This window comes from Petaurus breviceps, unplaced genomic scaffold, assembly GCF_028583685.1.
Source record: "Petaurus breviceps papuanus isolate PSGF00001 unplaced genomic scaffold, PetGlider_PUasm1.0 490, whole genome shotgun sequence".
Taxonomy (NCBI): domain Eukaryota; kingdom Metazoa; phylum Chordata; class Mammalia; order Diprotodontia; family Petauridae; genus Petaurus; species Petaurus breviceps.
The window spans coordinates 19,548,221-19,573,136 of record NW_027186352.1 but is presented as its reverse complement, the minus strand read 5'-3'; positions in this window follow the sequence as shown (position 1 = coordinate 19,573,136).

Here is a 24,916-nt window from a genome sequence, read left to right as displayed (position 1 = left end):
ACCACCTGCCAGGCATTATTTTATTTGTGGGCTGGACTGGATAATCTCATAGAATACCTCTAACTCAAATTCTGTGATTTATTGATTTTGAATAGCAAGAAGTGATTGAAATTTGGTTGTTTTAGAAAGACAGTGATAGAAGATGGAATTATATTGATGTTACCTATGGACTACTATCCCTAAAGAGAAATTGTGAGAAAATAGCCAACTTACACATTTTTAAAAGGTACTCTTTCCTTCTCATATTTCATCAGTACCTTCTGTCCCTCTGTTTGGAGAGTAGAGCTATGCACTCTCCATGTCTCCTTTTAAGGAGAGAGCCCAGGGCTGTCATTTCTCCTTTTGTCATCTAGCTCCACTCTTGAACTTCTCTATTATGGCTCCATTCCTGTTATCCTCCTCCCTACTTTCAGCCTCCCTTTTGTGTATTACCTTCCCTTGAGGGCAGAGAAAGTTTTTTTTTTTTCATATTTTTATCTCCAACCCTTAAAACAGTGCTGCCTGGCATACAGTAGTCTCTTAATGAATGCTTCTTGATTGATTGGCTCAAGAGAGTCTGACTACAGGATGCACTTCTAAAGAAGTGAAATCGAAATAAAACAAAACCAAAATCAATTCATTATAATCTCATAGCAGAGAAGGAAATTGCAAACCACTCTAGCATCTTTGCCAAGAAAACTCCAAATGTGGTCATGAAGAGTCAGATAAGACTAAAACAACAGAACAATAGAATCTTATGATAGTGTGCAAAATATCTGGGCCAAAGTAACTTATTTAAATTTATTGTCCTCAGTAATTAACTGTAGATCCTTTGAGTTAAATGGAATCTCCATATCATAGACTTATGATTAACAAATTTATATGGTTATATGGTTTATTTTATTTATAATAATTAATTTATTATTAATAATAATATTTTATTTAAATATTATTTAATATTAATTTAACCATATTTTATATGGTTAACAAATTTATAATATGAAGCACAGGATATTTTTGTATCTGATTCTTAAGCCAATTATTAATTTGGAATATGGGCCTAACTTATTGTCTTTTAATACTTCCCTTTATTTTAGAGTTCAGAAAATGAACATTTTGTTCTTTCAGCCAGTTGGCTTGATGTTCACCTAATGTGATGGAATGGTTTAAAAGACCTAGTCTTGGACTATAAATATATTCATACCCTTTGACCCAGCAATACCACTTCTAGGTCTGTATCCCAAAGAGATCATACATATGAGAAAAGCACCCATGTGTACAAAAATATTTATAGCAGCTCTTTTTATGGTGGCAAAGAATTAGAAATTTAGGGGATGTCCATCAATTGTGAAATGGCTGGACAAGTTGTGGTATGTGAATGTAATGGTATACTATTGTGGTATAAGAAATTATGTATTGGTGGACTTCAGAAAAACCTGGAAAGACTTGAATGAACTGATGCTGAGTGAAGTGAGCAGAACCAGGACAAAATTGTACACAGTAATAGCCACAATGTATGATGACCAACTTTGATAGACCTATCTCTTCTTAGCACTGCAAGGATCCAAGGTAACTCCAAAGGCCTCACGATGGAAAATGCTCTTCATATCCACAAAAAGGACTACAGAGTCTGAATGCAGATTGAAGCACATGATTTGCTATCTTTTTTTCTTTCCGTTTTGTCTGTTTCTTCTTCCTCAGTTCCTCCCATTGGTTCTAATTCTTCTTTACAACATGACTAATGCAAAAATAGGTTCAACATAAATGTATAGGTAGGGCCTTTTTCAAATTACATGTCATCTTTGGGTAGGGGCAGGAGAGAAATTGGGAGAAAATCTGGGACTCAAAATCTTACAGAGGTGAATGTTGAAAACTAAAAATAAATCAAGACCTCATCTTTTTCTTGAGGACTAGATAAGCTAGCATTTCATCAATTTGTGGAATTTTAGACCTGAAGAGGTCTTAGGGATCATGTATACCACCATCTCACAGATAAAGAAATCAATTCACTGAATTTTCCTCACCTATAGTTGAAAGTTAGAAGAAATTACCTCTCATTCTGAACAAAATGCTAAGGATCTGGAGTTAGGGGACTGCAAATGTGACCTCTTTTAATTACTGCTTGTGTCCTTAGGTGGTTTACTCTCTGAGTCTTAGTTATCTATTCTGTAAAATAGTAAGCTTGGGCTTGACCTTGAAAGTCCCTGCCGCCTCTATGTTTACAATCCTAAGATACTCCACTCATTCTAGGTACCTATGCATATGGTATATATCAAGTGAAAGAAAGGCCAGATTTCTGTTCTTTGTACTTCCTCCCCCTTACTGGATCATAAAGCTGCAGAATTCAGTGATAGAAGCTGCAGCAGCAGAGTTTGAGTCCAAGGTGCACCTGAATGAGAATCCTCTCTGAAATATGCCTGTAAAAACTGACTGTTAAGTCTTTGTTGAAAGACTTCGAGTGAGGCAAGAGGAGGTACTTCCTAAGGCAGCCCAGTCCATACTGGGGTATCTCTTATTGGGAGGGAGTTGATTAATCAGACAAAAAGCATTTATTTAGTGGTTATAATACCACACTCGGCACTAAGCACTGGGAAATAAATAAAGCTGAAAACAATTTTGCTGCAATCAAGAAATTCGTATTCTAATGGAGGAGATACTATATAAAACAGCATGTACTTCCATTCCTTTTCGATGGCTGCTCCTTGTGTCTGGAAGGGTCTCCCTCCTTATCTCTGTTGGCTTCCTTGGTTTCATTCAATACCCAACTCAAATATCACCTTCTACAGAAGGCCTCCCCCCATACCCTTTCTCTCTGTGCCTTCCCTCTGAGATGATCTTGCATTTACAGCATGTATATTTTACATGTAGCATGTTTCTATGCTATCTTCTCCATTAGACAATGCATTGCTTGAGGAAAGGGATTGTGCTATCCTTTATTTCTTTGGATTATCACAGCTTTGCACAGTACCTGGTACACAGAAATTGTTTAATTAATACTTGGCTTACCGGCAATGTATATGGAAGGTATGTCAGGCAGAAGGTACGAGGAAGATGTGGGAGTAGGATTATCAGGAAACTCATTGTGAAAGTAGGATTTGGGATCAGTGTTGAAAGAATCCAGGTAAACTAAGAGACTGAGATAAAGAGGGGGAAACATTTCAAACATGGGAGACAGCCAGTGAAAAGACACAGGACTGAGAGATTGACTTTTGTGTATTACAACACAGCTGGCCAGTACAGTTGGATAACAGAGTGCATGGAGTAAAGCATAAGTCTACAATAGTAGGAAAGGGCTGGCTTGTGAAAGGATTTAAAAGCTAAATGGAACATCTGAGGTAATTTTGAGACACTAAAGTTTATTGAGGAGGAAGGAAACATGAATAGACTTATGTTTTATTTGCTTTGCAGATGGTGAATTAGAATGGACTTAGAGTTGCAGTAAGGAAACCAATTAGAAGGCTGTTGATATAGTCTAAGTACATGGGACCTATATTAGGCTGGTGGCCATTTTAATGGAGAGGAAGAAACAGGTTAAAATGAGAGAAAGTGGGTTGAGAATGACATTATGGTTTTAAGCCTGGGTATCGGGAAGGATGGTGCTTCCATCAGCAATAATCAGAAATTTCAGAAGGAAGGGCAGTTTTGGAAAAAAGTTAATCAGTTCTGCTTTTAATGTGTTGAGTATGAGATGCCTAAAAATCAGATAATTTGAGACTACAGATTGTAAATCATGAGAGAGATTAGGACTGTTAATAAATCTGGAAATTATCAGCATAGCTGTAGTACTTGAACTCATAGGGTCTGTTGAAATCATTAAGTGGGATCGTGAAAAAGGAAATGAAAAAGAAAAGAGGGGTAAGGGCAGTCTTGGGGGACACACACAGGTACTGGGCATGACCTAGATGATGATCTATCAAAGAAAACCGAGATTGAGCAGTTAGACAGGTAGGGAACCAAAAAAGAGTGGTGTCATTGAATCCAGATTGGAGGAATATTGAGAAAAGACCATTAGACTGGGCAATTAGTTGGACATTTGAGAGAATTGTTTCAGTTGAAGGATAAGGTTGGAAATCAGAATACAGTTTATCAATTAGAGAGGAGAAAACAAAGGCAGGTAGTGTACATGGCCTTCTCAAGAAGTTAAGCCAGGCTAGCTGTGCCAGATCTAAAATGGTATTATAAAGCAGTAATCATCAAAACTACTTGGTACTAAGAAATATCATGATGGGTCAATGGAATAGGTAACATACGTGAGACACAGTAGCCAATGGGTAGAGTAATCTACTGTTTGATAAACCCAAAGACTCTAGCTTCTGGGATAAGAACTCACTATTTAACAAAAACTTCTGGGGGAAAAATAGAAAATAGTGTGGCAGACACTAGGTATACATCAATCTTTTACACTGTATACCAAAATAAGGTCAAAATGGGTACACAATTTGGACATAAAAGTGCTACTATAAGCAAAGTAGGAGAGCAAGGAATAGTTTATGTCAAATCTATGGAGAATGTAAGAATTTATAACCAAACAAGAGAGAGAGAACATTATCAAATGCAAAATGAGTAATTTTGATTACATTAAATTAAAAAAGGTTTTGCATAAACAAAGCCAGTGAAATCAAGATTAGAAAGGAAACAGACTAGAAAGGAAACAACTTTTTATAGTCAGTGCCTCTGATAAAGGCCTCATTTCTAAAATATGTAGAGAACTGCATCAAGTTTATAAGAATACACGTCATTCCCCAGTTGATAAATGGTAAAATGATATGAACAGGCAGTTTTCAGATGAAGAAATTAAAGCTATCTATAGTCATATAAAAAATGCTCTAAATCACTATTGATTAGAAAAATTCAAATCAAAACAACTTTTAGGTACCACATCACATCTATCAAATTGGCTAATGTGACAAAACAGGAAAATGATAAATGTTGCAGAATATATGTGAAAATTGTAACACTAATGCATTGTTGGTGGAGTTGTGAACTGATCCAACCATTCTGAAGAGCAAATTGGAACTATGTCCAAAGGGCTATAAAACTGTGCATACCCTTTGGTCCAGTAATAGCACTACTCAGTCTGTATCCCAAAGAGATCATAAATAAATGGAAAGTACCCACAAGTACAAAAATATTTATAGCAGCCCTTTTGTGGTGGTAAAGAATTAGAAATTGAAAGGATACTCATCAATTGGGGAATGGCTGAATAAGTTGTGGTATATGAATGTAATGGAATACTATTGTTCCATAAGAAATGATAAGCAGTCAGATTTCAAAAAAAAAAACTTGGAAAAACTTGAATGAACTGATGCTGAGTGAAGTGAGCAGAACCAGGAGAACATTGTATACAGAAACAGCAACATTGTATGATGACCAACTTTGTTAGACTTAGCTCTTCTCAGCAATGCAGTGATCTAAGACAATTCCAAAAGACTCATGATGGGAAGTACTATCCACATCCAGAGAAAGAACTATGGGATATGAATGCAGATTGGAGCATACTATTTTCTTTGTTGTTGTGTTGTTTTTTTCTTTCTTGTGGTTTTCTCTTTTGTTCTGATTCTTCTTTCACAACATGACTAATGTGGAAATATGTTTAATATGATTGTACATATATAACCTATATCAAGATTGCATGCCATCTTGGGGAGGAGGAAAATTTAGAACTCAAAATCTTACAAAAGTTAATGTTAAAAACTAAAAAATAGATAAATATTTTGAAGGGAAGGGAAGGAGAAGGGAAGGAAAAAGTAAGGATGCCTTTTAAGGATATGTGGAAGATTTAGTCAACTTTCTGGGCAGCTGGAATAGAACTAAAAGACAGATTGAGAATAGAATAAAGAAAGTGGGAATGATAATGGGGGGCAATCTGCTGGAGAAAACAGGAGGGGATGGGATCAAAGGAGAATGTACAGAGGTTAGCCTCAGCAAGGAAAAGGGCCACCTGCTCATCAGACACAGGTGTGAAGGAAGATGTAGGAGAAGGAGATATCTGAATGATGTGAGATAAGAGGGAAGGGAAAAGAGAAAGCTTTGAGGGAATCTTTTTTTCTGTGAAATGTAAGGTCAAGCTGAGAAGGTAGAGGGAAATGAAAATGATTTATTAGGTAATTTATATAACCAAATTCATAGGTTACATGCATTTTCTAGATGGTGAAGGTAAAATCAACATTTTCCTGGATTACATACCAAAAATTTATTTCTACTTCAGCAAATCTTAACTGAAAGTTTTAATAAAAAATTGCCTGATAACCCAAGCAATGATTTCCTTATCAGCTGAGAAGGGAATCATAATAAACTTTGTTTCATTTGATTATTATTAATGTTCAAACTATCTTCACAAATCCTCCTCACTTAAAATAAGCAAATATACACTATGCCTTTACACATGCAAATGATGACATTTCATCTGACTTAAAGAGGGAAATGTCAGGAATTTAATTTCAGGATCAGCAGGTTTCTATATAGTCGATGACATTGTCTCACTTACTGTACATTGGCTGAAAGGCAAAAACCGATCTTGTCTAATGGAAGATTTCTCTCAGCTTAGAGCTGACACGGCAGTTTTATTTTCAGCTGCTGTGAGTGGTAAGACACGAGGAGAAATAGATCTTGCATGACTTCAGTGAAGCTAGGCAGTTTTGGTGCCTCATCTCGGAATCTGTGAGGGAAAGCAAAGCAACCACCCAGAAAACTTAGCTGACAAAATATTTTTGCTAAAAAAAAAAGTTCTACCCTTCTAAAATTGAGGTCAGATCTAGGTTGTGATTTTTAATATTTTCAGGTCTTAGTCCAATACATAGGAGCAAAATAAGCATTAAACCCAAGAGGAAGAACTAAGATCAATGAATGAAAGTTGCAAAGAAGGAGACTCTTAAGCTTGATTTGTCAACACCTCCATATGACTGGTTTTCTTTATAATCTCTTGACATAAGATGTCTAGGCTCTTTCTTTGATCATAGCTTTTAGGTAGTTGAATAAATCTTAAATTATTTCTCCTTGATTTATTTTTTAGCTCTGTTGTTTTTATGATGAAACCTTTCATATTTTCTTATGTTTTTCATTCTTTTGAAATTGTTTTATTGGTTCTTGAATTACAGGTGGTTCTTACTTTACATAAATTCACATTACACAAGTTCGACTTTCAATAAAACATTCTGAAAGACATCTGCATTCCAGAAGAACACCTGTGTTCACTTTCTTGTACAGTACTGTGCTCTCTCTGCTCCTGACCCTCAGCTTGATGTTCTGTGGCCTTCTACCCTCCACCATAACAAAAACAAAACAAAACAAAACAAAATTTTAAAAACCCTCCAAGAGAAAACAGAATGAATGTGTAGAAAGATCACCACCACAGCAGACTGGAGACTTGTCTTGAGATCTTTGCCCTGCTCTACCCATGCATCCTCATGCCCAGCCCTGATGTGTTACCTGGCCTCTCCTATATGTTTCTATGTCTGGCCCCTGGGTCTGCTCCCTGCATGTCCTGCCTCTTGGGTCCAGCCAGGTCCACACATAGCTGGCACTGGTCACTTTATGTTCTTCCTCCTGCTTTTGCTTCTTTGTTATGGCCCCTACATGTCATTGAACTTATGCTGGTCCCCAACTTTCAAAAGCACATAGTCTCTTTCCTGCCTCCCTCCCTTTCTCCCTTACAATGTCCATTGTAAAGTCACATTATATAAAAAAATTACTTTACTTAGAGGTCTATGGAATGGTCCACTTATATAAAGTGAGAATTGGCTGTATTGTGGAGTCACTAATTTCCACTTGCCCAATGCTAATTTTTAAAGAATTATTTTCTCCAATGAATTTTTGTACATCTCTTTCCATTTAGTCAACCCTACTTTTTATGAGTTATTTTTATCAGTGAAATTTTGTACCTCATTTTACATTTGACCAATTTTTAAAGTTATTTTCTTCAGTATTTTCATTTCTTTTTTTTAACCAAGCTGTTATCTTTTCAAAATTTTCTTCCCTCATTCATTTTTATCTAATTTTTCCTCTATCACTTTAATTTTGTCTTGAAAATCATATTTTAGCTCTTCCAAGAATTCTTGTGGAATTTGTGTCCAATTCACGTTTGCTTTCCTATGAGGATTTGCTTGTAGCTGTTTTGAAATCACTATCTTCTCATTTTGTGTTTTGTTCTTCTCTATCACCTTAGTAGCTTTTTTTGGTCAGGTTCTTTTCTGTTGTAGTTGTTTGCTCATTTTTCTAGTCTACTTCTTGATTTTAAACTTTATGTTAAAGTTGGCCTCTGTTCCCAACATAGGGTAGGGCACTTTCCCACACTTCAGGCTTTTTCAAATTGCTGTTTTCAGAGCTAGTTCTATGGGGGTGGACATTTTCAGTGTTTTGAAGGTAATGTGACTTGGGAAGAAGTGCAGTCACTGCTCTCCTGGTCTGTGTTCTGCTTCTTACCTAGGAAGTATCCTTGATGATTTGGGATTGCAATACATAATGCTCCTCAGGCCCCACAGTCCCTTGGAACTCAAATACTGTTCCTCAGGGCCCCTGCTCTCTCATAATCAAAATTGTTTCTCCATGCCCTTGATTTGTAATCCAGAAATGGATATAGTTATGGGAACTGTCAAACAGCATCTGCTAATGCATTCAGTGATAGCACAGGGGTCCCTGTAATGTTAATGGGATTTAAGATCTTCCCTGACCATTAATAAGCCTCAGGTGGAGCCCATTAAGGGAAGTTTGCTTAGGGGAGACTTGATTATAGGGAGGTTTTCACATCTTTTGTTAATTTCTAATTAGGTACTGAGTCACAAGCTTGTATGCCCTCTGGCTTGAGAAGTGTATATATGCTCTGAGTTGGTATTTTGGTTTGGGGGCTTGCTTAAGAGAAGGACATTACGATTCCCTGCTTGAGATTCTGAATAGCCATATGTTCAGAGCTCCCCAACTGCTCAGATGTAAAGTCTCTCTCTATCCAGGAGTTAAAGTATGTAAAGTGTATAGCTGATTCAGGCAGTCAGAGCCCTGTCTGCTGGTCTTTATTTCTCTCTTTGTATTTTGGGTTATTTATTGCTGGGTTTTCCCCTGAACTAGGGAATGTAATTTTAAAAGATTGGTGACCGCTTTGCTAGTAAAGCAGATCTAAGACCCTGTGCTAGCAGCCATCCTGGGGATGCCAGTGTGCTTGCTTCTACAACTCCCCATGATCTCTTTCTGATCAGCTGCCAGGTCTACTTACTGTCTTGGTTTCAGAGCTCTGGAAGCTGCTGCTACTTTTGTTACTGGCACCTAGTACCACCATTGGTGTTTCATCCACTTCTCTTGGCTTCCACCCCTGCATCACAGATCTCTTCTCCAACCTCCTAAATTGTGTTTGGCTGGAAAAATATCTCTACTCTGACTTTTTTTCTTGTTTTTTAATTTTTTTTTTTGCTCTGGCACTCCCAGAATTCAATTTGAGGTATTATTTCAAAGGGTAATGCTGGGAAAGTTTGACTGAATTTTTCCTCTATACCACCAGCTTGGCTCTGCCCCTCCAGGCACATTCTCTATGTTATTAGACAATAATTAGATAGTAATCAGTTTTTTTTCTAAATTTCTTACATTTATTTCATTCTTTTAAAAAAAACTTGTTTCTTGATGTATTCTCAATTTTTAGTTTTTTTTTCTTTTTAGTTGCTGTTGTTCAATGTTCTACAACTTTGCCAAAGTTTTCATATATACATTTTGAATCTATCAATTTTACTCATCTTTTTTGTCAGTTAACCTATTAGGCTTTTCAAGTATTATTTGAGTCCCTTTGACATAGCTTCTACCTGTCCCCTCCTCCACTAAATGTTTTACTGAATTATTCTTTTTTTCAAGTTATAGATCATTTAATATTTCTTCATTATATTTGGAGTTTTCCTTTGGTCAATAGTTTTCTTCATCACTTTCTTGCTCCTCAGGTCTTCTGTGGGGTTTTAACTCCCCAAGTTCCCTCCTCCCCCATGGAGAGACACAGGGCTCTGATTCAATTTCTGTTAAAGGCAGACTCCACTGGGAGGGGCCAATAAGGGTCTTGTTGAATATTCTTCCTACCTATGTTTAAATTCAAACTTTCTTTGACTCAGTAGTCAGTGTAGTCATCTCTCTGAACCCAGATCCCTCAGTATTCATCAATCCGTGTGATCCCCAGGGAGGTTACATTGAGCTGTGACTTGCTTATTAGTATTGACTACAGAGTGGCTAAGAAATGTATTTAGTTATGGATGCCACCCTACCTGTAGCAAGCTTTCATAGGTTCCTTAGCTGTTATTGGCATTTCAAGCTGAGCAGAACCTTTGGTTAGGGAAGAACACATGATAGGATAATGTTTCCTTAGCTATCTTTTACTTTCCTTTTAGCAAATGACCTTACCAAGATTTTGTTCCCTTTGTCTTTATTTTTTCCATATTGCACTTCCTTTCCTCCACTGGCAACATGCCTATTTCTTCCTGACCCTGTGACCTTGTCTTGATCACATAACTCAGAATGGACACTATAGATTCTGAAATAGGATCCCCTTCTTCTCATATCCTTTAAACCTAGAATGAGTTTAGAATATTTGAACCCTGAGGCCAGTCTTTTTTACATTCCTTCTCCCCAAGGGAAATCTTGGGATTATATATTCAAATTTGGAAGAGACCTCAGAGGGCATTTATTCCAAACCCCATTTTTATAGCAGATGCAATGGAGGGCCCCCAAACCTGAAATTACTTGTCTAAAATTACATTACTAGTAGGTATTAGAGATAGAGTCTGAACACAATTCTTGTCTCAACAACTAGTTGTTTTTGTATTATACGACTATTTTTGCCTATTATACTCTCACTAAAAATATGCTTTCTGATCTATAGAGTCTCCTCTCCTTGTCCAATAATGATCCACATTCCAGTACAAAGATGTCCACTGCCTCTCCCTCACTTTCCAGTTTCAGAGGGAATATCCTGTTTCAAAACATGCCCCAAAAGCCCTAGCTAGGAAGGTCAATGGAGAAATTCCAACACAGGTAAGAATGCTGTGTCTTTAACTCCAATTATCCTGAAATTCACCATAGCATCAGAGGGGTTAGAAAGATGTTTTCTTTCACAGGGTAGTTCAGGGAGAAAGAAAGCCCTGCACAATTTCCAAAATCCAACTGGTCCATTCCCTTCTTTGTTCCTGATAGCCCACGGTAGAGAGGTATTATGACAAATGCTTTATTAATGAATTTTTTATACCAGGTTGGCTTTGCAAAGGGAACATTCATATTTGTTTTGATAGGCCTTTGTTGAAAAGCAATACTGTTCTGACCCGACCCATTTTTTTCTAGTTGTGGTAATGTTCCAGTGTTGTACAATGAGAAAAGTTTAAGTACAGTGATTGGTGGAGGCAGGTCTTATGAATGGACAGTAAGCCTCCTGCACGACAGGGTGTAGATTTAAAGCCAGTAGGGACACATAGTCCATTGTTCTGACTCCTTCATTTCCCAGAACAGACAACTGAGGCCACAAGAGGGGGAATGACTGACCCCAGGTCATTCAGTTCTTGGTCTCTTCTGAAATTGTATGAGGTCTTAAAATAGAAAATTTGCTCCTCCACCAGGGAAGGGGCTGATCTTTTTATAAATTTATTTTATCCCCAATGCCTGGCACAATCATTGCTATTTTTAATTGATTTAAATGATACATGATTTAATGAGTAAGGGAGCTTCTGGTTCGACATTTCTATCAATGCAGATCAGTACCTGCTTCACAATTTAGAGGCTGAGTGAATTTCCCAGAGCACTGAGAGATTAAACCAGTTGTTTCATATCAACCAACTCATGTGTGTCCCAGGCTAAGGTTAAGCCAGTTCTGCTTGAATCCAAGGCAAACATTCTACCCATTACGTGATATTACTTCTCTCTTGATGCATAGTAAACCCTTAATACATTTTCTTTCATTGAAATAGATTTGAGGGTACAATGAACTCACAAATCAAGAAGGTTAAAAATAATTATTTTGGGTTTCTTAGGTGGAGTCATTTCACTGTGCTGAAGGTCCATGAAGTCTCCTGTCTCTCAATTGAACTGTCTTCTTGCTATTCTAGCCTTGAAGGAATCCCTGTGATAAGTGAGGGTCCAGAAGACACACCAGAAGTTCAGTTAGGTGCATAGGATCTATGGTGACCAATATAAGTGGAAAGTAGTGTCACTGGGAGAGCCCAAGCATACATTAAGGAAGAGTATTTTACTTTCTTACCATTAAGTTCATCATCTAATTTCAATTTACATTTGACTCAAATTAATCACAACTAATACACTCAATTTTCCCTGCAATAATCTTTAACACTTGACATTTTATCAGCATAGAAGACTCTTTGATATTGAGTGACTATTTTCATCTCAGTCAATTGCTAAATATACAACTTAGAGAGAAATTAATGATTCATTCAGAACAGAAAATATTCAACATCTGTAAAATTTTTGTCAATCCTAAAACTTCAGAGAATTAAATACCTGCTTAGGTAATGGTTGGCCTAGATGACCTTTCAGTTCCCTTCAAACCCAGAGATGGGGTGAATCTGTGATAAAAAGATTCACATATGAAAAGAAAACAAATCTACTCTTTCCATATATGGTTTCTTGATTAAAAATATGTACATTTAAAACATACCTCAATACTAATAGATAGAGGATAGATATTAGAGAAAAGAAAAATGTATCAACTGACAAATTATTTTTCCTTGCAACTTTTCAATATCTCCATGAGGTCAAGTTGATTATGAGGAATGAAGATTATATAGGACTTCCTATTTCAATCTCATAAGAACTCCCTGCTGCATGTAGGTCGGGAACTATCAAACCCAATTGACAAGTGAGAAAACAAAGGCTCTTAAAAGTTCAAAGAAGACCTGAAGGCAGTAAATAGGACAAGTAACTGCAGCAAGCAGAATAAATTCAGGTTAAATAAAGTCTTAGAACTGGATCAGACCCTGTCACCTGCAGTGTGCACATAAATCTATGCCTTCTTTGAAATTTCTTTGGCTATTCTGGATTCTAATTCTGGTTTCAACATCAACTATTTATAGACTGTGGACAAAGCATGTAACTTCTTGATGTCTTAGTTTTCTCATCTGTCAAATGGGAATAATTGTAGCATTTACCTCACAGTATTGTTGGGAGGCATGCCTGATATATTATCTATTTAGATAAGGCACTTTACAAATTTCAAAGCATTATACAAATGACAAATGTTATTGTTACAGCAAAGTGCACTTACTGGGAGTAGGTCACATTAGTCACTAGCTGAAACTACAACAAATTTTTCCATCTCTTTTTGACTTAACATATTATTCTTCATTGGTAGGAAATAGGAAAAACACCAAATGTATGTAGGTTTGAAGTTAGGGAAATTTAGAATTTAAATATTATTAAATAAATATTGTTAACAAATTTGTGGATTGATGTTATTGGCCATGGTGCTTTGTTAACATAGTCTTAATTTATCTCCCTGAACTCAACCCCCTAACCAGTAAGAGAGGAAAGGGAAGGGGGAAAGCACTTATTATATGAATACTATGTTCCAAGAATGGGGCTAAGTACCTTACAAATATTACCTCATTTGATTCAATGTACCTGATCTTTCCAAGATCACATATTTGTATGTGATCTTTTCCCTTCCAGATCTTATAGTTCTCTATTATTTAATTAACTGGTTTAAGGCAACAAAAAGTATTGTCAACATTTTAATTTGTTTATTAGATTCAGTAAATAAATATTTATCAAATGCCTACAACATACCAGATATGGTGCTGAGCCCTGGAGATACAGGGGGAGGCAAAAGTCAGTCCCTGCTCTCAAGGAGCTTATAGTCTAATGGGGAAAACAACATTTAAACAAGTTTAATTTTTTTTTTTGAAAAGGGACAGGGTCAAAGTAGAAAACAGAATAAGTGGGGGGTGGGATAGGCTAGAGGGAAATATAGCTAGTCTTTCACAATATAACTACTATGGAAACATATGCAATAATTTTGCATAACTACACATGTAGAACCTATATTGAATTGCTTAACTTCCCAGTGGGGAGTGGGTAAGGAAGGAAGAGGAGAAAGAATCTGCAAATAAAATTTTTAAAAACAAATGTTAAATTTTTTTTTTTCATGCAACTGGGAAATAAGATATACAGTCACTGGGGTATAGAGATCCATCTTGCCCTACTAGAAAGTTGGGCTTGAGGTGGGGGGGGAGGATATAAGAGAAAGCAGATTGGGGAAAGGGTTATTCAGTATGCTTTCTATCTTGGAGTGGGGGATAGGGAAAAGATGGGGAGAAAATTTGTAACTCAAAATCTTGTGGAAATGAATGTTGAAAACTAAAAATAAATTAAAAAAAACAAGTACATATAGATGCACTACAGGATACAGGATAATTGAAATAATCAGCATTAGAATTAAGCTGGATCAGGAAAGGATTCATTGAGAAGGTGGAATTTTAAAAGGAAAATCTATAGGTGGTGAGGACATAGGGCATTTCCTACGTGCAGGACAGACACTGACAATGTCTGAAGTGGAAGGTGTCTTGGTTTTGGCATGGAGCCCATTATGTGTGTGTGGGCAGCTAAGTGGAACAGTGGATAGAGCGCTGGGCCTGGAGTCAGGAAGACTCATCTTCCTGAGTTCAAATCTGGCCTCAGACACTTCCTACCTGTGTGACCCTAGGCAAGTCACTTAACCCTGTTTGCCTCAATTTTCTCATCTATAACATGATCTAGGGAAGGAAATGGTAAACCACTCCAGTATCTACCAAGAAAACCCAAGATGGGGTTACAGAGTCAGAAATGACCAAAATGATTAAACAATCAACAATGTCAGTGGCTTGCAAAGAGGTAAAGAAGTATGAAGATTGAAAAGACAGTCATTAGGTTTGACAAGTAAGAGATCATTATTGATTTTGGTTGAAGGATAAAGCTGGAAATCAGGCTGTAAAGAAGCAAGAAGAGAATGAGAGGAAAAAGAATGGAAGTATCTCTTACTGAAAGCCTTCTCAAGAAATTTAACTACAATAGACAGGAGAGATATGGGATGGCAGTTAATGAGAACAGGTAGATCAAGTTGATTGTTTAATAGTATTTTATTTTTTCCGATTATATGTAAAGACAATTTTTAACATTTAAGAAAACTTTAAGTTCTAATTATTTCTCCTTCCCTGACCTTCACTCTTCCTAAAAGGGCAAACAATTTGACATAGGTTACATACAAGCAATCGAGTAAAACATATTTCTACATTAGTCATATTATGAAAGAAGAAACAGACAAAAAGCACAAAAACATGAAAAATAGGAAATAAAAATAGCATGCTCCGATCTTCATTCAGACTCCTATGGTTCTTTTTCTGGATGTGGATGGCATTTTCCATCATGAGTCCTTTGGAATAATCTCGCATCATTGTATGACTGAGAAGAACTAAGTCATTCATAGTTGATCATCACACAGTGTTGCTGTTACTGTATACAATGTTCCCCTGGTTCTGCTCACTTCACTTTTCATCAGTTCACATAAATCCAGGTCTTCCTGATATCATCCTGTTCATCATTTTTTGTTGTACTTACAATCATATACCACAGCTTGTTCAGCCATTCCCAATTGAAGATTATCTCCTCAATTTCCATTTTTTTGCCACCACAAAAAGAGATGCTATAAATACTTTTGTGCATGTCAATCCTTTCCTTTTTTAATAATCTCTTTGGGATCCAAATCTAATTATAATGATGTTGTTATATCAAAGGATATGCACAGTTTGGTTGCCCTTTGAGTATAGTTCCAAATTGTTTTCCACAATCTTTGAATCAGTTCAAAACTCCGCCAATAATGCATTAATGTCCCAATTTTCCCACATCTCCAACATTTATTATTTTTCTCTTCTGTCATGCCAATCTAACATATGTGAGGTGGTAGTTCAAAGTTGTTTTAATTTGCATTTCTCTAATCAATAGTGACTTAGAGCATTTCTTTATATGATTATAGATATCTTTGATTTCTTCATCTGAAAACTGCCTGTTCATATCCTTTAACCTTTTACCAATTGGGAAATGGCCTGAATTCTTATAAATTGAACTAATTTCTCTATATATTTGAGAAATGAGGTCTTTATCAGAGACACTTGCTATAAAGGTTGTTTCCCCACCTGAGCTTTCTTTTTTTTTTTAAGAAGTCATGCACAGGCTTATAGGCAATATGGAATTAGCCATTACACAGGGAGAGACTAAATGTAAATAAGACAGTAATCATGATAGAGAGCACAATTTGCTGGAGGAATCAGGATGGAATGAAATCATTTGTGCATGCAGAGGGGTGACAGAGGTTAGAATTGCAAAAGACATCTGAATATGGGCAGAGTCAATATGGCCAAGAAAAAGCAGGGACTTACCTGACCTCTCCCAATTCTCCTTCAATCAACTTTAAATAATGCCTCAAAATGAATTTTGTCGTGGCAGAACTCACAAAGGGATGGGGTTAAACAATTGTCTAGCCCAATACAACTAAGACAGTATGTAGGAAAGGTCTGTTTCACTGGAGTGAGAGTGGAACACAGCTTATTACCTGCAGCACTGGCACTGGTCTGGCCCTAGCAATCTAGTAGCAGGCCTTGGGAGGTGATTGAGTCAGAGTTTGCTTGCAGTGGCTTCTGGAACTCTCAGTCCATAGATGGTAAGTAATCTGACAACTGATTAGAAGGAGATTAGAGTGCCATTGCTAGCACTGGGTGCAGGAGTCTGAATCATTGCCCCTAACAAGATCCAAGGCACAGTTCTGGGTCACAGTCTCAAAGTAAGAAGGAACACTACCACACCAGAGCTTTCACTTGCAGGGGAGCAGGGACCCTGGTCACAGTTCCAGGGTGGCAAACAGTGCTTGTGGTCACTCACAGACCACAGCACAGGTCTGGAGAGCAAAAACCATATCTCTCCTTAGATCATACTACCTTGGAAGAAATGAAAACTTAAAGATCCCCAAAAGTAGCTAGGCAAATAGCAGCACAAAAAAATCCTGAGTTTTGGGACAGTACTCCCTCCACCCAGTGAGCAGATCCACACTTTGGCATAGAGTTAAAAGTCAAGAAATAGGCTAGAAAATGAGCAAACACCAAAAAAAGAAACTGACATTTGAAAGTTACTATGGTGACAGGGAAGGTCAAAACACACACTCAGAAAACAATAAAGCCAAAGCTACCACTTTGAATAGCTCAAAGAAAAATATGAATTGGTCGCAGGCCTGAAAATAATTCCTGGAAGAGCTTAAAAAAGATTTTAAAAATCAAATAGGAGGGGTAGAGAAAGAATTATGATTGGTGCAAGAAAAATCATAAAAAAGAGTCAATAGCTTGGTGAAGGAGGCACAAAAAATACTGAAGAAAATAACACTTAAAAAAAACAAATATACCAAATGGTAAAAGAATCCTCTGAAGAGAATCCTTTAAAAAGCAGAATTGATCACATGCAAAAAGAGGTACAAAAACTCACTGAATAAAAGAACTCCTTAGAAAGTGGAATTTGCCAAATGGAAAAGGAAGTACAAAAGCTCCCTGAAGAAAATAATTGCTTTAAAAATTAGGATTTGGCAAGTGGAAGCTAATAACTTCATGAGTCATCTAGATAAAATAAAATGACTTTAAAAAAAGGAAAAAAATAGAAGACAAAGTAAAATATGTCATCAGAAAAAAAAAACTGACTTGGGAAATAGATCCAGGAATCATTAAAGAATATTAGCCTATCTGAAAGCCATGATTTTTTAAAAAGAGTCTAGACATCAACTTTCAAGAAATTATGAAGGAAAACTATCGTGATACTCTAAAACCATAGGGTAAAATAGAAGTGAAAATAATCCACCAATCACCTCCTGAAAGAGATACCAAAATGAAAACTCCAGAGAATATTATAGCCAAATTCAAAAGCTCCCAGGTCAAGGAGAAAATACTGCAAGCAACCAGAAAGAAAGAATTCAAATGTCATGGAGCCACAGTCAGGATACTAAAAGATTTGGTGGGTTCTACTTTAAAGTATTGAAGGACTTGGAATATAGTATTTTGGAGGGCGAAGGAGCTAGGATTACAACCAAGAATCACCTACTCAGCAAAACTTTATGGGAAAAATGTATATTCAGTGAAGGAGAGGACTTTCTAGCATTTCTGATGAAAAGACCAAAGCTAATTGGAAAAATTGACTTTCAAATACAAGACTTGAGAGAAGCATAAAAAGATAAACAGAATACAAAGGTAAAGCATAAAAAGGTAAATGAGAAGAATCATGAGGGATTCAATAAAATTAAACTATTTACAACCTGCATTGCAAGATGATGCTTGTAACTCCTAAGATTTTTCTCGTGATTACGTCAGCTAGAAGGAGTATACATAGACAGAGGATAGGGGTATGAGTATAATGTGATGGTATGATATCTAAAAAATAAAATTAAGGGGTGAGAAAGGGGGATGCATAGGAAAGAGGGAATATATATGCACTCAGGTGGGTATAGGGATCTATCTTACCGTACTAGAAAGTAGGAGGGAAAAGCATAAAAGAAGGTGGTGCTGATATAAGGAAGGAACGATTAGTGTAGGTTGTAGTCAGAAGCAAAACACTTTTGAGGATGGACAGGGTGAAAGGAATAAGAGAGTAAGGTCAACAGGGGGCAGGGAAATAGGACAGATAGAAATGCACAGGAATCATAAGTAAAAAAATTACAAGTTTCTCTGTTAAAGGGTTAATTTGTCAAATATTTAAAGAACTGAGTCAAAATTATTAAAGTAACAATCATTCTCCAATTGATAAATTGTCAAAATATATGAATAGGCAGTTTTCAGATGATGTAATCAAAGCTATCTATAGTCATATGAAAAACATACTCTAAATCACTATTGATTAGAAAAATGTGAATTAAAGCAACTCTGAGGTGCCACCCCACACTTATCAAATGGGCTAATATGATAGAAGAGGAAAATGACAAGTGTTGGAGATGCGGGAAAATTGAGACACGAATGCATTGTTGGTACAATTTGTAACCCTGCCCAGAGGGCTATAATACCGTGTTTAACTTCCAGCCCCTGGAATACCACTAGGTCTATATCGACAATTCTTTTAAAAAGGAAAAGGACCTTTATGTACACTAATATTTATATTAGCTTTACGTGGTGGCAAAGAATTAGAAATTAAGGGAATGACCATCAATTGGGGAGTAGCTGAACAAACTGTGATGGAATACTATGTTGCAATAAAAAATACTGAGATGAATGCTCTCAGAGAAGCCTAGAAAGCTTATATGAACACATGCAAAGTGAAATGAGGAGAACCAGGAGAACATGGTAGCAGTAATAGCAACACTGCAGATGATATTCAACTGTGAATGGCTTTACTCTTCTCAGAAATACAATGATCTAAGACAATTCGGAAAGACTTATGATGGAAAATGCTGTTCATCTCCAGACAAAGAATTGATGGAATCTGAATGGAGATTGAAGCATACCTTTTAAGTTTATTTTTCTTTTCTTTTTCATTTTGTGTTTTCTTTCATAACATGACTAATATGGAAATATGTTTTTTCATGACTAAACAAAAATAACCCATTTCAAATTGCTTTGCTTCTCAATGAGGGGACAGAAAAGGGAGGAAAGAAAGGAATTTGGAACTCAAAGTTTTACAAAATGTTAAAAATATATTTTTTATGTAAGTGGGAAAATGAAATATTAAATATATTTTAAAAGCAAACCAGAGATGCTGTATATAAAATGATACAGAAACATGACCCATGACTGTGTAGTCCTTCAGATAAAAAAAGTCATCTGGGTGATATGAGGAGGGAAGAAAAATGGGAGCTCTCAATGAACTGCTTCAATTATTTTTCCAGTAAAATAAATGAACATTCAATTAATGTTAAATGAGTCATTTATTTTAAGTATTTTTTTCTTCACAAATTCAAACTCCCTGCATCCCCCACCCCTAGACTGGCCACACATTCAGTATGTTTCTCAGAATTACAGTCATGAAAAGATCTTTTCTGTCCTTATTTTTAAAGCATTTTGAAGGACTGAATATAAGTTATAACTATAAAATAATCAGAAACATCTTGAGATAGAAAAATAAGAAAGCTCTGGACTGGGGTTCAGCTGATCTTATTTTAAGTTCTATTCTACCAGTAAATAGTTTTAAGAAATTGGGGGAGTCCCTTCTCTTTCAGGTCATAATTGTTGGATCCAAAATATATTCTGGGATTGGACTAATGATCCCTAGGGGCCCTTTCAACTCTAATAATCTATGATTCTTTGATTTTCAAAATCAACCATTTATCGTTATAATACTATTTCACATTTCTAGAGTAATTTAAGGTAAATGCACTTTTCTCCCAAAGTATACTTTAAGATAAGTAGTGTCTTTATCATTATTCTTTTTTCTTAGATGAGGAACCTGAGAATCAGTAAGGTTGTGACATTCCAAAGGCTCTATAGTCAGATTTAGGACTGGATTTCAAGAAATCAAGAAACATTTCTCCAGTGTTTGCTGTGTTCAAGTCACTGTGCTAGGCAATGGAGATACAAAATGAAAAAAAAAATAGTTACTAACATAAAGTGCCTTACATGTCATAATAGGAAAACAAATTTACAAAGATAGGTAGAATTCAAAAAATATGCAATGTAGTATGATAAGGGAAGAGAGAGAAGTGAGGGAAAGAGCAAAAAAAAGAAGAATTAGAGGGATAGGAAGAGAGGGAAGAAATGGAGGTGAAATAATGAGATGGGTCAATGGGGAGAGAAGAAAGAGTAAAAATTAATACTTGGGGAATTGTTAAAGACTTCTGGCAGAATGACAATCCTAAGAAGTGCTTTACAGAAAGCTCAGCATTCTGGGAGGAAGAGGTAATGAAAGAGTACATTTCAGGCATGGCCTACAAGCCTATTGCAAAGTATGAAAGGAGATGGAATGCTGAGTATGGTGCTCTCCTGCCCTCTAAACTGTACCACACACCTTGTCAACTCCACTAGACTCATAGTGGCATGGAAACACTCAAATGAACATTGTCCTCAAAGAAATGACCATATTCAAAGCCATTATGGGAATTCCTCTCTCTGAATAGACTTCAGATCAAGCATATCAGTCCTACAAGAATGCCAGTTCCCTCAACTGACAACCTAAGGCTGAAAACTGTGGGATCTTGGAAAACTAAACATTTTCTCTGATCATCAGAATCTCTCAAAACATTCTAAAATAAGAATTAAGCACAAGAGGTAAACTAATTACAATGATCTCAACAGGCTGACAACAAGACATCCTATAAAGTGATAATCTGATAAGTTAATAGTAGAGAAGGCTAAATCTTTAAGCTCTAACTCACTCAGTACCCCTTCCTATACTACTGTCTCTCCCCAACTCTGGAAGGGGGAACGATATGACTTCCAGGCTTGTGCACTAGGATCCACTCATTAATTTCCTTTCTACTGCTGTAGTCTAAGCTCTAACTCACTCACTCAGTGCCCCTCCCTATACCAGTGTCTCTCCCTGACTCTGGAAGGGGGAACAACATGAGCTCCAGGCTTGTGCACTGGGATCCACTCATTAATTTCCTTTCTACTGCTGTATTCTCTTCTTGTACACTGCTTTGCCTGTCTTCAGCCCACCATTTTGTGGGAGCAAGCAACAGAACTCAACTCTGTTCTCTAACTAACAATAAAGCCAAAGCAACATTCACAGCACCAATGGAAACTGTGAATATGCCAGCATAGTGCTCAATCACAAAATATAACAGACTCTCCATATAGAATGCAGAAGCAAAACATTCAGACACTAGAAAAAATCCCAACACCAGAAAATCAAATCCATCATAGTGGCAAAGAAATTAAAATACCACAGCACAGTATAAAGCCACACCATCCTTTAGCCTTCCCACAACAAATATTTACTCACAAGTCTAGCTGTGTAGCTGTGCATCCTCTCCTCTCTCCAGCTCTAAATGCTCTGATGCCCAGCTTCCTGTGGATTCTGTTCCACCCTTCAGCAAACTCCTCCCACAACTGATTCCATGTGATTACATTAGCCCTACTAGGGGGCAGGGAAGATCTTCAAATTAGGAAAGTGTAATGGCAAGCAAAGAAGAACTTAGTGACTTGTTTCAGCTATTTAATTATTTAGCACTTTGTTTCAGTTCAAGTTTCTTTTGAGTCTTGCCCTTGATTATATCAAGTCTTTGTTAACAAACAGGACTTGTGAAACCCACAGTGGGAGGAACTTGCCAAAGACAGGAACAGGGAGGAGCTAATGACCATATATAAAGAGAAGCCCAAACTGGGAGAGAGCAGAACTGGTAGGAAGCACGGTTGTAGAGTTGGAACTTAGTCTGTGTTGATGTTACTTTGTCAGATCTTTTTGCTGCTAGATGACATTATTGTTGTTACAGAAGCCCTCGGACCTTACTGCTGACTCAGAAGACCTGAAAGAGGACTTTCTTGTTGTCTGTTTACAGAGGTCCTGAAAGAGGGTTTTACTAATATTTTCAGAGGTCCTGGGACTTTACTGATGATTTGTCTGTCTGTCTCAGACAGAGACCCTGTTTTCTGGTCTGTGTTGATTGCACAGGTAGAAAGTGAATTGATGATGGTGCTGGCAATGTGCATGAATGTTATTGTGGCTCTTTCAAGCTTTGTCTTCCCAGAAACAGGACTTGAGGTGGACTGGACACTGTGAGCTTCAATATGGAATAGGAGCTGGATGAGGAGCTGAGAGCTGCCTACCTGTGAATCCAGGTGACAGTTGGGTACATTCAGGCAGCAACTGGATCCATGGAAGAGGAACCATGGAATCTGGGAGCCAGCCTTGAATGAAGATGGAAAGACCTCTCTCCTTGGATACTTAGTACTGACTGAGAAGATCATGATTTACTGTGGCCTAGAGGTAGGAGAATTCTGTACTCTGACCTTGTACCTCTTAAGGATCATTGAGTTCTGGAGGATTGTAAACTAATATCCAATCAAGAAGAAAGAAGACTTTGTGATTGAGAAATTAAGACAATGTGACCTAGGGGTGGAGAACTCTGACCTTGGTACTTTCTACCCCTTAAGGAGGCTTGCTTCTTAAGGAAGATTGAGTTAAGGACTAACTGAATGATATCTTTTGTTTATAACTATGTGGCCACCACACTATGTGATAAATTGTGATGCTATAACATTGTAAATGCTGTACTTTGGTTTCTGTGAATGTTTTGCCTTAATTTACTGCTGAATAAATAGAGTTCACTATACTATGTGATCAGAACCTTAAAGCTGCTCACAGCAGCAGTCCTCTGGAAAGCTGCTTGCTCTTGGATTTACAGGGAGGTCTTCAAATTCCCTTAGGCTTATTAAGGGGCAGGAAAGGTCTTCAAATTGCCATTACCAGTATACTAACCCTGCAGAGAAGATGAACTATTTCAGTAAGTCAATAAATCTTTATGAGGTGCCTATTGTGTGTCTGGTGGAATGTACTGGATGTTTGGAGAGGACTAGAACCTCTGTAATAAGGGCTGGCCCCTTTGGAGGGCTGCTCATTTACCTTTGGTGTCCACCTATCACCCAACTCTCACCTGTGACTCCAAGAAGTTGCAGCATGTGCAGTGACTATACCCTGGGTAAAACAAAAAAACTCAGGTGATGGGCTAAACCAGGCTGTGAGTTACTGATAGGCCGCAAACTCATCAGTGAGTTAGGGAGATGTCTACCCCAAACATATGAAGACTCCATCCCTCCCCCCAGGGTGATGGTGGTTGAGAACAATTTGTTCCAACAACCACTTAGGTGGCTAAAGCAGGTGCTGGAGAGTGCTTAGAGCTTGGTCAGATATCAAAGACACTAAGGTCATGCACTAAATCTCTTGCCAGTTATCTCGACTTTCATCTTGCCAAAAGATTTTGATAACTCTGGAAGAGATAGTGAGAATGATAACTGTACAACTGGCCCACTAAAATGAATTCATGCACAAATCAAAACATTACTCTGTGATATCATTGGTTCTCTTCAAAGACAAGGGTTGAACAAGAAAATTAATAACTCTGTGTCTGGTACTGTGCTAAGAGTGAGAGGTATAGGCTATATGGAATAGGAAGCTTGTTCTTTTTATCACGGCTAGTCTACAGCAGTGCTCAGTCAGACACCTAAGAAAAAAGAAGGCAAACTGAAATTGGTCACCAGTATGTATATGTGGCTCTACTGGGCCTAAAGGAAAGAAGATTGGCATCCAGCTTAGGACAATTTCATCAACCTAAAAATCACTTGGGATAGGGACTGAGACTGCTTAATAGTGAATTCCTTAGAGTGGGAGGAGGCTGAGACAACTTTGAGTTCTAGCATTCAGGGGATTCACCATCGAGAAGAGTGAATTATAAGAAAATGTAAGGGAAATATAGGGCATTTATCAAAGATATTGGGAGAAATAAAGCTCAGTCAAAACCTTGAAAATAGGTAGACTAATTAACAGGGAAGATATTAACAAAAGAAGGAAATATGGTCTCTAGATTCATTAAACCAGCCTATATACATATATGTACATACATACATACATACAAGTATATGTATAATATTGCAAGACAGGAAAATTAATCAGCACCTGATGAGGCAGAGGGCCCTGTGGGTTTATAGGAAGCAAGGAACTACAGCAGGATGCTCCTGAATGTTTTCAAAAAGAAAACTGCTGAAGCAGAATTTATGACTCAATCAGCAGAAATAATGGGCAAAACAGGGGAAAAAACTTGAATCTAAGGTGATTAGTCTCCTCTAAAAAGAAAAAAAACAACAATTGATTGGGAATGCAGCTATGCAGAACTGAGGGACAGCCTGGAAGAAGGAAATCAAAAGAAAAGTGCTAACATGAAAAACTCTCTACATATGCAGAATGCAAGCACATGATCTCAGAGGAAAAAGTGCAAAGACAATTTCAGGGTTATAGGTCTCCCAGAAAAATATATACACACGGGGGGGGG